General features: G+C 42.0%; 1 protein-coding gene across 3 annotated transcripts in view; it reads right to left on the bottom strand.

Annotated features, from left to right (window-relative positions):
• Nucleotides 1–15,895, bottom strand: part of TXNL4A (thioredoxin like 4A) — a 318,072-nt gene that overhangs the window by 300,716 nt on the left and 1,461 nt on the right. The window lies entirely within an intron of this gene.

The raw sequence follows: 15,895 nt of genomic DNA, 5'->3' as shown, positions 1-15,895 counted from the left end.
CTCAACCACAAAACACTGAACATAAAGCTTTAGATAACTGTAGATAAAGTCATGATACATTTTGAAAGTAAAATTCGAGAAGCACTTAGCATTTGCAACAGCACAATCCATGTCTGGTCACAATGGTGGAAAACAAGATGAGGCAATTCCACACTACGGCATAACAGGAAAATAATTCATAAACAGTCTCAAGGTGCAGCACTGGTTTTGCCAGGTCAGACTGACAAGTGGCTCAAGACCCCAGAAATCAGACAGGATAAAATGAATGGGACCCAGCACAGTATGCTTTCACTGCCCAGGTCTTTCCCTCAAAGACACTGGCTGAAGCATTTTGTGCACCTTACTTTCCTGCCTCTTTGGCATTGTTCTGACACATGCTATCCCCAACAACACTGATTCTAGCTTTGACCTCTTTATTTAAAACTTCCCTTCTCCTCAACACACCCTCCCAGATACTGCAGCTATTAACTTGTTCACCTATGTTTACCTGAAATTTTCAGCTTCTTCCATCCCCCCACCATTTGCCCCATAACAAAGATCTCATCTCTACTCGGTCTCAGATTATGAACCTTGTGTTTGGTCTCCTATCATTTGCTGATGCTTTTGGTCAATGTCTGCTTGCGAGGCAATACAGTCTGTATACACAGCAGCTTTGCTGCTCTATCCCCTCAAACCTATTTGCTAACATACTCAATCACCAATCACCAGCATGGTGGATATCACAACTGAAGCTTATTTACAATTGCCAGCCGAATTCTGATACACACCTAATAACACTGGGGACCCCATACCTAGTAACACTGGGAACCCCTCCAAGTCTGAGCACCATCTCTACTTTGTGTAATTAATTAGGTCCTTGTATATAAAAAAACTTACAATTCTTCCAATGTTTCTAGAACTTCAAGCTACTGCAGTACTGCCCAAACTAGCAAATTTTTGGGACCCTGTCATACATTTTTTTCAGAGCCTAGGAATGGCCAATTGCATTTCCAGCGTCTTCTCCGCTGTCTCACTGAACCATTAGGTCATGTGCTACAAGATAAATTCAGATGAAGGGGCTAGGAAATCCTTGGGGAGAGAATGGTACAAAACATACTTAAACGTGAAAGCATCGTATTAGAATTTTAGAAATACAACAACTCATAGACTCCTGGTTAGACCAAAGGATGATGGCAATGCATGGAATGGGAAAGACTCTAGGTTAAAACCCTAAACAAGGTTCAATATTCTACAAGGTATGCAATAAAAGCAGACATTCAGTATGTTGCCAAAAGAAAAGCAGAGTACAGGAAAAAGTGTGTGTGGGGGGGGGGGGTGGATCCAACTATGAAAATATGACCAGGCTAAGAAGGGAAGCTAACAAGGGGCCAAGAGAGCAGTTACAGTGGCAAAGAAAAAGGTGTCAAAAAGCTTCTGCAAAAGGCTCAGCAGATGGCACAAAAGCTCTGTCGGGTTACAATGCAATGGTAGAAAGACACAGTCAGCAGGCACTATTCACAAGGGACATTGTTACCAATCTGCTCAATAGTACAAAGGGCAAACATGGGGAGTACTTCAAGAATCTTTTGGGGGAAGAGAGGAAGACCCTACAGATGTTGCACTACTACATGCACAGCCTACAATGAAAGAGGTAAGAGAGCCCACCATAAATATATCAAGTGCACTAAGGGGTAAAAGCAGGCCCAGATGGGGAGAAATGGTTTGTGAGGGTAGTCACGGATAGACAGAGGCACAGTCCAGAAAACAGATTAAAAAATAGGGTACATTTTACAATGCCAGCAGTACAGAGGTCTCATATTCCTGTCACACTGCATAAAAATGCTGGAAAGGGTGACTGAGCAGAGCGGCAAAGAATAAAAAAGGACATAAGTAGATCAGATTCAAGTCAAGATGCAGTATAACCAACCTGATGTTTACCATGAAGCAGATAATGGAGGCAAAGCTGCAAATGACAGAACAGTTCAAATGGGCATGCTTAGACACTGAGAAAGTTGTGCAACAATTCAAAGCCTCAAGTGCAGAGTATGTACAAGGACACAACAGCACAAGTATGAGCAACTCTCCCCACTTCTATTCATACTCGTGATGGACTACATTAGCAAACAGGATGGAATGGACCTATCAGAGGTGCTGTATGCAGACACTGTAGCAGTACAAGCAGACTTAACATGAACTTCAGCAAATGAAAGGGGACTGGAAAGCAAAACTGAAGACAAAAGGACAGAAAATGAGTACAGGCAAGACAGTGGCCTCAACAACAAACAGGAGGGAATCAAATCAAAAGAAGCTGAAAACTGAAATAGAAAGGAAAACAAAAGAACAGGTTACCATTTTCAAGCATCTGTGAGGTGTGGTTGAAAAAAAGGAACTCTGAATGAGGAGGTCAAAATTAGACTCAGAGGTGCTGCAGCTAAATGGTACAAAGTGTTTTAGGGGAGTGGATGGTAGAAGAATGCCAAACAAGCTGAAAGGTAAGGTGTACAAAATGTACTGAAACTAATCCTTCAACACTGTGGAAACATGGGCAGTGAAGACAGAACAGCTCAGGAAGCCTGATGTAGTGTCTGACACAAGACAGAATAATACACAATGTGAGGCACAGAAAAAAGAAGGATGTCGCAGCTGAAGCCAAAGTAGCCCTAACTGCACAGAATGTCATACAGAACAGATTGAGGTGGTATATCACATGCAAATGACGATCTGGTAAAGCAAATCTGAGAGAAAACAGAAGGTAAGAGGAAAAGAAAGGTGTCCCAGCCAAGAGATGAATAGATGGTGTAACAGAAAACCTTTGACAGAGTTGACATAACTACTGAAAAAAACGTAGATTAGTAATCAAGAGATGTGGCTACAGTTAACAACATCCCAAAAATCAATAAAAATAAATACATACATTTATGGGGAAGAGGGGCCAATGGATGATCTGCTGTCACAGTATAGCACTCTGACTTTCAAATAAGGGCTACGTTCTGTCTGATCAAAAGTCTTTAAAAAATAATTCCAAGGATATATGTGCACAAATTTAATTTATCATTTATTGCTTTAGTTGACTGGGGTAGTCCGAATGGGCTGCAGTAGCCCCCTTTTCAGTATGGGCCCAGGGAGAAAAGCTCCCATTACAAAATACGGAATTTTTTTAACGTACAGAAAATGTAAAGCTTAAAGTTCCAAAACAGATACACAACTGACAGGCAATTGTAACTACAGAAAATCTGCTATCAGTACAATGAAGTCATTACAAATTAATACAAAACAAATTAGCATATACAGTGAAATTTAAAATATCAAATTAAAATTCTACAGTTATAGGTACAAGAAAGTTATTGCTGTATCAGAAGCAAAAATTCTATTCACAGAAAAAAAAAACCTTGCTCTTCTGCTTCTTCTTTTCAGCTTTTCCTGGTTAGGGGTCACCACAGCAGATCACCTATCCGCTCATGACTGGCAGAGGAGATTTTATGGTGTCAAATTGCTAGCCCGGCACCCAACCTTCACAGAAGGCACACACACCTAGAGCCAATTTAGAGTGCCCAATCCACCTACAGCATGTCTTTGGGATGTGGGAGGAAACCGTAGCACCCAGAGGAAACCCACGCGACCACGAGGAGGACATGCAGACTCCGCACAGAAGGCACCCCAGCCGAGGATCGAATCGGAGGACCTCTTGCTGTGAAATCACTCTGAAAAATGTAATTCCTGAGGGTATGAGTCTTGGATGCATTTTGTAACCGATGATCCTGTTGTTGCTACCTAAAGAAACCTAAAAAAGGGCACCCGAGACATGGCCTTTCAAAGACAGGCACACAGGCTGTGGTACATATTCCTTTCCTGCCCTAGTCTGACATTCTGCATTATACTCCATATCGATTTATGTTGTGCTGAACTTCTTAGTATGCAAAGCACAAAATGCCCTAAAGGGGAGCACTTGTCTACAGAAGTATCATATCAAAAAGTAAAAGTTCTCTGTATTTTCTACAAAAATATATATATTTTTTTACTTGCAGCAAGATATATTTAACATGCCAAATATTCAACCAATGGATGTCTTGGGCTTCGAAAAATACAGCACGGTGCTACACTGAAATATATATTAGTCCCTGAAAGTTCCACAATGAAATCTTAAAAGGATAAGGTCTTCTCTACAGAAAGGCACCACATCAGTATATATATGTGTTCACTGCCCAAATCATGACATTATGCATCATACCCAGTTTCCATTGCTGTTCAGAACTTTTTTTTTTGTTCCTCAGTGCGCAAAACACAGTAGTGCCCTAGAATACTTCTTTACTGAGTTGTCATTTCACCAGAAGAAATTTGTTTTCAATTGTAAAATGCCACTGCTATAATGCCATGCTTTCAAGTGGCAGAAACTGTAAGACCAAATTCAAAGGTGTGTAGCACTGGAAGCTCCAAGGTGTTGTAATCACTGTGTTAATGAAATTTCAAAGGAAGACAGAAATACAGTCTTTCGAAGACCGACCACAACACTTCATAAGCCTTTACTGCCACAGTGTGACATTTGATATTACACTCTTTCACTGAGGGTGCTGTTCTGAACTGCTCCTCAGTATACTGAGCATGCTAATGGCCCAGAAAGTTTCTATACCTACATGCCATAGTTAACTCTGGTCTGCAGACTTTGCCTGCAAGAATTTGTTACAGTTGCAAAATGGTCATTAAAAAAACCACGGTATTTTATATCTCTGTGTGATAACATATCTATTTAAATTTTAAACTTCAAAAGCTTATGGCTGATTTATTGAATATGCAAATGTAATAAAACAAAGCTGGGGCATTATATCCCATCACTCACCTTCTGAAGAGTATCTGCTTAGCTTTAACTACTATAAAAGTTAATATGACAGGAGGCTTATTTTTTTTAAAACAGGACAATTTGTAACTTTGGTGTACCTTACTGGTTTGGCTGGTAGCGGTGCATTACATAAAAGCAGAAAGGGGCTATAACATAAAATGGTAATTAGCATCCTCCCAGTGCTTGGAAAATAGTTGTTTCCACTTGTTTCATACAATTTTTGGAAAGAAAAAAAAAAGGTGTAATAAAAGCTGTGCAACTGCAAATTCGGATGTGTGAAAGTTGTATGAATGTTTCAATACTGGTCAAAGTAAAACTGATGAACAACTTGCAGTTTTCAACTCATCATAAAATTACAGGTTAAGTTACGGGTAGAATCCTGACCGGGTAGCGACAACTGCAGTAAAACAGGATAAAACGCTTTCAGCTACAGATGTTGCCACTGCATTTGAAGACAGTATGTTCCTGTCTTGCCAACTAAGCAATAATGCAGAGCAGCAGGGTCATGTAAAATGATTGTACAGTGAAGCACCATGATGCCCTGCCAGACGAAGTACACGATAAAGCACCTGAAACATTTATCACCATATGGTGTATGCTGAGCAACAAGAGAGAAGAAAAAGGAATCTTGAGAACATGTGGTGGTTTGGATGGGGAAGGGTATAGGACTGTCTTGATTCAGGTCAATCTAAAACTATGTTGTGAACTGGGTTTAAAAGACAACCATGACTGAAATAGCATGCAGGCTGTCATTAACCTTAGTTGAAGAAATATGTGAAACCAAAAATTACACCCAAAGAGGAGGTGTACTGTCGCAGGGAGTCCAGTTTCTGTTGGCCATGATTTCAAAAATAACACTGCAGTAGGGGCTGCAGTTTTTGTAGGCTATAAAAAACTGCAACAGTCAAGTACAATTTAGCATTCCCAGCAGTCAAGAAGTTTCTTCTTTCACAGAAACTGTTTACAACACAAAATTAGCAGTGACCCAATCATAGGACACCTTCCAATTATAGGATATGGAGTAGAAAGTACAGCTGTGTACCTACCATAAATGTAGATGTTAAGAGTGTATTCACTGTTGCAGTCATTACTCTTGGGTTATCCTGCAGGCAGGCTACCCACAGTCGGCCAGAATTCCAAAGTCTAGGTCCAGCATCGGTAGCTGTCGCCTCTTCCCTGACGTCAGTGCACAGGGGTATAAAAGATGCAGCCGATGCCATTTTCTTCAGTTTTTCTTGCCCCAGATGTCAGGTGCCCCCCAAATAGGTAGGCTGAAAAAATATGCCAATAAAAATGCATGTACAAAGATAACATTTCCTTCATCTACAAGCAAATACACCAAATAGGCTGTATAGGATAGGGAAGTGCAGATAAATCCCAGCAAAGAAAAAGGGGGATGGTGGGTGGGTAACCTGGACTGCAACAGTGAATACACTCGAACATCTACATTTATGGTAAGTACACAACTGTACTTTGTTCATCGTGTTTCACTGTTGCAGTCATTACTCTTGGGTTGAATCCCAAAGCAGAGGTTGGGTGGCTGGGCTAAATAGGATTAGGAGAGGCTATGAGGCCCTGCAGAAGTGGTAGTGCTTTGTGAACGTGTGCACTGAACTCCAAGTTGCAGCCTCTAAGATATCTTTGGTTGGTACTCGTCTGAGGAAGGCTGCTGAAGTGGCTGCTGCTCTGGTGGAATGAGGCCTAATGCCCTTAGGCACTGATTTTGCCATGTTGAAAACAGCAGAAACGGATGCAATGGCCTATCCATTTAGAAATAGTCTGTTTTGAGATGGCCTTTCCTTGTGATCCTGCAGCATATGACATTAAAAGTTGCTCAGTCTTTCTGAAAGCTTTAGTTCTGTCCAAGTAGAAGTGTAACTGCCTGTGTATGTCCAAAGAATGCAGAATTTTCTCACTCTTGTTCTGTGGATTTGGATAAAAGGTAGGCAAGTGAATGGTTTGGTTGAGGGCCACACTGGACACCACCTTAGGCATAAATGTAGGGTTTGTCCTCAGAGAAACCCTGTCTGGATGAAAAATGATGAAAGGTTCCACAGCCATGAGTGCTTGTAACTCCGAGACTCGCCTTGTAGAGGTTATTGCTAGGAGCAGAGCTGTTTTCCAGGATAAGCTAGGAGCAGAGCTGTTTTCCAGGATAAGAATTTTATATCTGCTGTTGATGCTGGCTCGAAAGGAGGCAGTGTGAGTTTTTCCAAAACATAATTGAGGTCCCAGGTCGGAACTGGTGCTCTCCTTGGAGGCCTAATGTTTTTGGCCCCTCTGAGGTACTGCCTTATTAAAGGATGAGAAAAGATAGGTGGTTCCGTATTGTAATGGGCTGAAATGGCAGAGGCATGAATCTTAATTGATGAGAAAGAAAGGCCTTTGTTCAGCATCTCAGTTAGGTATTGTAAAATCTGAGGGATATTTGGTACACCTGTGTCAATGCCTTGTTCCTGGTTCCAAGCACAGAATCTCTTCCATTTTTCTGCATAAGATTTTCTGGTACTGGGCCTCCTGGCCTCAAGAGAACATCCATAACAGCTTTTGAAAGAAGAGTGTTCTGAATGGCTACATTATCCGCCATGCTGCCAGATTTAAGGTCCTGAGATTGCTGTGCAGGATCTGATTGTTTTGTTGGGTCAGCAAGTGAGAAGTCCAGAGGCAATATCCATGCTGGACCTTGAGACAAGCTCTTTAGGATCGAGTACCAGTGCTGGCGTGGCCAGTCTGGTGCAATCAGTATCATTTTTGGCTTCTCGTCTGACCTTTAGGAGTACCCTGGGAAGGAGAGGCAGTGGGGGAAAAGCATATACTGTTAAGATTTTTCCAGCTGAAGGATAGGGCGTCCACTTTCCATGTTTGCTTGTGATAAATCCTTGTGCAAAATGTCTGCAATTGGCAGTTGTGAGGGGAGGCAAATAGATATATGTCTGGGCATCCCCATTTCCTTCTTATCATGCTGAAGACTTGTGGATCCAGTTTCCATTCGTGGGGATCCATGAGGTTTCTGCTTAGTTCGTCTGCCAGAGTATGTTTTTCCTGGCAGGAATTGTGCTTGCAGGTGAACTTGAAAGGCCAATGCTGTGTCCCATAAGGTCACTGCTTGTCCGCAGAGGGGGTAGGAATGTGTACTTCCCTGCTTGTTTATGTACCACATGACCGTAGTGCTGTCTGTCTTTATCAGTAACGGTCCTGGATGAAGCAGACCCTTGAAAGCTGTCAGGGCATTTTGAACAGCTAGCATCTCTTTTTGATTGATGTGAAGATGCATCTGGTTTGCAGGCCATGTGCCCTGAATATATTTTCCTGCCATATGGGCCCCACAGGTATAATCTGATGCATCCGTTGTCAGTGTCTGTCTGGCTGTAGGTAAACTGAATGGCAGACCCTTGTTGTGGTGACAGGCTTCTGCCCACCATCGAAACTCCTGTTGCAGGCAGGGAATGAGTGCAATTACTGTCTCCAGGCTGTGGCAATGCTGGGAATGAGTGCAATTACTGTCTCCAGGCTGCGGCAATGCTGAGTCCAAACACTTTTTAGGTACCACTGTAGTTTCTTCATATGCAGTCTGGCATATGGAATTAGTAGAATGCAGGATGCCATGAAACCAAAGGCCGGCAGAATTTTCCTTGCAGACAAGTGGGTTTTTGTTGCCAATTTCTTGAAGTAAGTAGTCAGTTGCTTTTGTTTGTCTGGCGTGAGATAAGCCATCTGGGCAGTTGTATTTAAGCTTGCACCCAGGAATAGTATCTCTTGAGAGGGCACTAGTTTTGATTTCTTTTCATTTACTGTATACCCTAGGCCAATTAGTAATCTTTTTACAAACGCCAGATGCTTTAGAAGAATGTCTTTGTTCTCTGCTTGAATTAGGCAGTCGTCCAAGTAGGAATATATTTAAATTCCTTTTTGTCTGCAAAACGCAATTACTGGTGCCAGGCATTTTGTGAAGACCCTGGGCGCAGTAGATAAGCCAAAGGGCAGTGCAGAGAATTGGTAATGCATTGAGCCAGCTATGAATCTGAGGTATCTTCTGCAAGAATGTCTGATCGGGACATGCAGGTATGCCTCTTTTAGGTCCAAAGTTACGAGCCAAGTCTGCTTGCCCAACATGAGCAGTAGCTGCTGTAGAGTCAACATCTTGAATTTTGGAACTTCCAGAAACGTATTTAGAATAGACAGGTCCAGTATTGGTCTCCAGGTTTTGTCCTTTCTGGGTACTAGGAAAAGTCTGGAGTAAAATCCTTACCCCTGCTCTTGTTGTGGTACTTGCTGAATGGCCCTCATGTCCATGAGGGCTATGATTTGTTTTTGTGCCTCTGCCCATTGATTGTGTGGCAGGTCTGGCATACCTTTTGACCTTGGTAGAGTGTGAAAATGGAACCTGTAGCCTTGGGACACCATGGAACCTGTAGCCTTGGAACACCATGTTCAGGACCCATTTGTCTTGGGTAACCATTTGCCAATTTGAGGAAAAAAGTGCTAGTTTTCCCTCTAAGGGGGCTGCCAAAAAAAAGTGCTTGGATCTGGTAGAGGAAAGTCATCGGGACTGTTTCCTGTAAATTGTGATTTGTCTTCTCCGCTTTTGGAGGTAGGAGCACCGCATTGTTTAGGCCTGTATGAGCCTTTGGGCTGAGATCTGCCTCTGGGACGCCTGTATCTGCCTCTTTGTGGTCTGTCTGATACTGGAAAGGACCAATTTTTAGAAGGCCAGTTCCTGCTAAACCTGGGTGGCTGTACCTGTAAAAAATCCTTGACTGTCTGCATGGATTTTGCTTTATCCTCCATTTTTTTCAACATCTCTTCTGCTTTAGTACCAAACAAAGTGTCATGCTGTAATGGTGCATCTAATAATTTTGCTTTAACATGATCAGGCAGAGATTTTGTTCCTTTAACCAAGCATGCCTTCTAATCACAGAACCTGTAACTGCAGCTCTGCAAGAGGCCACCAGTGAATCATAACCACATTGCAAAGTATGCTTTCCCACTTGTTCGCAATTCCTTATTCTCTGAGCATTCAGTATTTGTCAACACTTTCTGTTTAAGCATATGAACCTGACAATTTAAAAGCCCTTACAGCCAGGGTAGCAGAAGTGTAAACTTTTTTCCCCCATCTGTCTAGAGCCCTAGAATCCCTATCAGAGGGGACAGGGTTTTTTGCAGTGGAAGCTTTAACCCCTTTGGGACCCTGAGATATAGTTTCTGGGTCAGCAGCGGGGTTTTTGTATAGGAATTTGAGAATCTGGGACCCTGTAGTATCTATCTGGCTTGGCAGGTGCAGGGGGTAAAGAGTAAGGGGACAGGCCTGACTCTGAAAATACATAATCTACAATGTCTAGAACAGGTGGAATAGCAAGGGGTCTGTGCTGAGGAAGTAGCAGAAAGTCTCTGAGCCTTTTCTTAGATTCAGAATAATCTTGGCTCTCCCAGTGGAAATGCTCCCTCATGGTATGCAGGGTTTCCCCAAAAGAATAATCCTCAGGAGGAGAGGCTGAAGGAATGGATTCTTCAGCATCAGAATCCTCATAGGGAAGCATGGAGTAATCCTGTTCAGAAGAGGAATTAGAGGAAATAGAAACCTGATCCGAAGAATCATACTCTGTCTCTTGCCTAGGCCTCGAGGGGGATGGGAGCCCCTGATCAAAATAATTAGATCTTCAACCATTTTGAGCATCTGTTTTTTTAGGCATGGAAGTCTGAGTAGGAGAATGCTGTACTTGTTTCTTTACAGCTGCTTTAGTCTTTGAAGCTGAAGATGGCTTAATATATAGTTGTGTAGGTCTGAAGACACCCTCAGAAGCCGATGCCTGCTCAGCGGCTCCGGACCCATCTAAGGGAATGATTTCCGAGTGTCCAATACCTTGAGTATCCAGAGGCCCAGTCGGCTCCACGTGGGAGTCGGAAGCGGGCCTGTGGCTCTGAGGTAGCGGGCGCCAGGGGCTGCGAAAGCGTCTCACTGAGAACCGGCGACTGGCCTAGCAGAGGCCACGTCGGTTTTGGACCTCGGATGCCTATCCTTTTCCTTGCATTTTTTGTAAACTCCGGTTGTCGGCTGGTCCAACGGCATTATATGCAAAGCTTGCCACCGCTCACACCACGAACCCTGTGGGAAATTCAAAACCAATAATCCTGTTCCAATGAATCGAATAAATAACGCTGAACACCAATAAACGAAGAGTCTTTATTTAAGCCAAACAACTCTATGTAGCTTTTCGTTGGCGCTCTGCACCAACTTCATCAGAATTTAAAACCTTGTGCCATTACAACAGCTTACATAAAAAGCTGAAACTAGAATATGTGATCGACACACACCCCCATTTACCAATTTTAAAGATACCTGGTTCCAAAAAGAAACCGGCTGTAAAATAACAACGATCACTACATTAAGTCTCATACTTAAAACTGTACATATGTATAATTAATTTAGCACTCTTAAATCAACAACAAATAAAAAATAAGCAATATCTATACGTGTATAAAACATCATGCAACAGGAATGGAAAATTTTTAAAACACCACATTGACCAATTGCCAAAACCCAACAAGAAAAATAAGTATGAAAAACTAGAGGTAATATGGGAAATAATATCATATCATGTAATATCCAATACTCCATAAGTAGGATAGACCCTACCTCTCTTAACTTCTCAATTTTAAAACACTGTTTATAGATAACATACTATTAAGGCCAGGATAGTGGTAAGCCTCCAGGTTTAGCTGCCACATAAGTTCTCTAAATTCCAATTTCAAAGATTCCGGACCCCCCCCTGTTTTCCGAACATAGTTGCTCTATCACCATAAAGGTGAACTCATGTCCAGAATTTTCTTTAATATGTTTCGCCAAGGCATTCTCCATCTTCTCCTTCTTTATGGCGTACAGGTGTTCGTACATACGTTCATGTAGCTTCCTGTCCGTCTTGCCTATATAAAATACAGGACAGGATGAACACTGAGCCAGATAGACCGCTTGGTTGCTTCCACAATTATATCTCCCTTTGATCAGGTACTTCTTATCCCTTATCAAGAAGAATGTGCCTGCTTTAGCAAATCTACAATATTTGCACATGTTGCATTTGAACATCCCAGATCTTGAAGATGTATTCTTTACTTTTGTTTCCAAGATGTTCTTGATATTAGGACCTCTCCTAAAAGTCACTTTAGGGTAGGAATTCAACTTGGGAATCCCTATAGTGTCTACCGATAACAAACACCAGTTCTTCTTGATTATTGAAACTATATCCTTAGCATCCAGGTTATAAGAGGTGATGTGGTACATACCACTACTGTGGTTAGCCCATGAGTGTATAACAGGCTCAGACTCGGGATAACTCGAAATGGGTTGAAAATAACCATTGGTCCTCTGTTTCAACTTCGATGCACAGGTCTACTTATGAGGTCCTCTGGATATCCTCTACACAAAAAGAGGTTCGAAATGAACCTACACTCATCCTGAAAATCACTTTCCTTGGAAACCATTCTGGCCGCCCTGACCAGTTGGCCCTTAACTATAGATCTCTTCTGGTGGGCAGGATGATCACTGTCAAAATGTAAATAGGAGTTGGAAAATGTAGGCTTTCGATGAATTCTGCCCAAAAAGCAACCCTGAGATCTATCCTTGAAAAGTTCCACATCCAAACAGACTATCCTATCCGATTCAAAATTTGAAGTGAATTTTAAAAATTCAGTTGACCTATTAAAAACTTTCAACCAGCAACTGTGCCACCTCTTGGTCACCCTTAAGGATGATACATATATCATCCAAAAAGCATGTATATAATGCCACTTTTTCTTGGATGATGGTGTTAGAAAAAAATTCCTTCTCCCAATGAGCCATCACCAGATTAGCCACACTGACCCCACATGGCGACCCCATCGGTACCCCTATCAACTGGTGGAACCATCGGTTGTTAAATGAAAAAAAATTACACGTTAAAATATCCAAAAGCTCTCTGACCATCAAAATCTCTTGTACAGGTGCTTGTTTGGAGGTCATTGCCAATTGGATCCATTCAACTGCCACATCATGTGGAATAGATTAATACAAGTCAATAACATCGATGGTTAAAAAGTGACTATCTGCACTGTAAGGAGTTGAACCAACTTTCGCCAAAAATGACCAAGAGTCTCTAGAAATCTGTGGTCACTAACCACATATTGAGAATGGAGTCCACAACCTTGGCCGCTGCATAAGTAATGCTACCTTTTGCACTGATCAATTAGCGTATGGGTGGGTCCTGGATATTCTTGTGAATCTTTGGATTGCCAAACAACGCTGGTATTCTTGGTGTTAAAGATGAAATAAAATTATACACATCCAAGTCAATCACCCCACAAATAAACATGTTCTCAAAATAGGAACGGACTCGGGACATGCTTACATTCAGTTCATTTTTAGATACTTCTCGATATGTTTCTGAAGATAAAATAACTGATATCCTGTCGTTATAATCTTCTATATCCATAGCAACCAAACCACCCCCCTTATCAGGGTGCATAAGTCTGACTGACGAAGAACATAAGACATTTAACAGGTCCTTTTCTTTCTTTGTAATATTAAAATGAGCTGGACGCTTCAAATTTAATAAGAAACGAATATCCAAATCGCACATTTGTTCAAAAACTCCCAAGGAAGGATGCAATGGGGGGGGGGGTTATACGTACTAGGTATATGGAAAGGTTTCATTGACTTGGACTGGTCTCCCAACAGAAGGAATAAATTTAGCTTCCTCATAAAAAGCTTCAAGTCCAAAATAGATCTTGTCACACTAGCCCTCCTAGATGGTACAAAAGAAAGACCTTTAGCCAAAAAATCAACCAAAGGCTGTGGAAAAACAAAATGGGAATAATTGTAAATTTTAAAATCCATCCCCGTGTTGAAAATAACTTCATAAGAAGGGGGTTGAGGGACTGGACTTTCATAAGCACTCCCATTCAATTTCTCCTGGTCTTGTACCGGTTTATGGTCTTCCAATTCGATGATTGTAGTGGGGATGAGGCTTGGTCCTGAAAATTTGCCCCTTCTGATTCAGGAGCTTGGTTAGCTTGATTAGTTTGAGACCCAGAACGGTCTCTACTCCTATCCAAATTTTCATACTCTATACTCTTAGTTGGGACCCCAACCTCCTGGTCCTGATGTTGAAAATGTGGCCAAGATTCTGTGGGTTCATTGGAGGGGCCCAGTACTCGACTGGCATCCCCCTTGAAATTACCCTGTGATTTAGGCGTTTTAGGATAAGCCACCCCCATCCTTATATGCCTTGATGTCCCTTTGAAGTTTCTTAACCTTGGTCAAAGTCATTTTGGATATATGTTCATCTATACTAGTATATATCCGCTCGTAATCATATCTGTACTTTGGGAAATGGATATCCAATTTAATCTCCTCATCCAAGGTCGATATTTCTCTTGTCAAGCTATTTATCGCTTCCTGATAGTGGGACCTAATTAAATTAAGAAGTTCAGACCCATGTCTGTCAAATAGGACAAGAAGATCCTGATGGAACTTAGAACCTTCCTCCAACCCTGTTGGATACTGCCAGGGACGAAACCCCTTCGGGACTATCTTCGACCGCCGGCATTCACCAAAATATGATACCTCTAGTTATAATTTCCTTAGTTTGATTAATTTTTGATCAAACATATTGAGCTTAGAAGAAAGGTTGTTGCCATCCATCTGGTTGAGATGGGAACCAACGGATTCATTAGAAATGTTTAGCCGAAATGGCCGACTAAGCCATTGATTCAAGTTGGGTTGCATGTTTCCTCGCCTCATCTCACCAGCTTCTGCATGAATAGCACCTGGGGCACCCACATCCCTATGGGAACCAGGACCTCCTTCTACAGGTCCCCCAGCAGCTCCTTCCCACTCTTGGCTCTGTTGTAACAAACATATTGGATTAAACAGTCAACTCACCGGCTACTCCACTAGCAGGTAACAATTCCTGTGATCCAGCCGGTCCGGTTCTGGGAGGTCGTGATGAAATCAACAAAGTTCCAATCCTGTTTGTAATGGTTGGGATAAGTCATCCACTCGTTGGGACAACAAATCAACCTTCTGAGTTAAAAGGTTGATCAACATTGTTAATTCTCCCAGTTCATCATTCGCCCTAGCTTCCGGTGTTGCGTTCGACATCGCTGGAAGAAAAAAACAACTGCTCCACCAAAGACAAAATAAACAAACTACTGCAAAACTTGCCACCACTCACACCACGAACCCTGTGGGAAATTCAAAACCAATATAATCATATCATGTAATATCCAATACTCCATAAGTAGGATGGACCCTACCTCTCTTAAACTTGTTGCAATGGCACAAGGTTTTAAATTCTGATGAAGTTGGTGCAGAGCGCTGACGAAAAGCTACATAAGAGTTGTTTGGCTTAAATAAAGACTATTCGTTTATTGGCGTTCAGCGTTATTTATTCGATTCATTGGAACAGGATTATTGGTTTTGAATTTCCCACAGGGTACATGGTGTGAGCTGTGGCAAGCTTTGCAGTAGTTTGTTTATTTTGTCTTTGGTGGAGCCTACGGCATTATATAATTAAATCTTTGGCCAAAGTAATGAAATGCAAAATCGAACAGACGCTTGATAGTGCGTTGGTTAAATCTAGCACAAAAATAGAAGTTATGTTCTTACCATAACGTTCCATGTTAGTTGTCTTCTTCTCGCCTTCTTTCTTGCTGGATGGGTTCGGAGCCGACCTCGGCTCCGACTCGGCCACTCTAAAAGCTCGAGAGTTGGTTCCACCGGCTCGAGGCTCCCCTTATATCCCACAATGCTAGGCGGTATTACCTCAGATCTCGTTTGTAAGCTTATGCCCAGCTAAAATAACTCCAGAACCACTGGAAAAGGGAAAAACCCACCTCTATAAAAGGAAGGGAAGAAGGTGACCTGAAAACCTGAAGAAGGAATATGCACTGCAAAAAGGGGGTAAAAGAGGTCACAACAAAAGGGACTGCAACAGTGAAACACGATGAACATCAGATTACGTAGGCAAACCATTCCACAGTAATGGAAACTCCACTATCCGTAGAAGTGAAGAGGTTTGGAAAAAGCTCAGGAAAAAAACACTGCCGGTA

The sequence above is a fragment of the Protopterus annectens genome, chromosome 3.part1 (genome assembly GCF_019279795.1).
Source record: "Protopterus annectens isolate FY-2018-M chromosome 3.part1, PAN1.0, whole genome shotgun sequence".
In the NCBI taxonomy this organism is placed as follows: domain Eukaryota; kingdom Metazoa; phylum Chordata; order Ceratodontiformes; family Protopteridae; genus Protopterus; species Protopterus annectens.
This window is presented reverse-complemented; position numbering and strand designations above follow the sequence as displayed.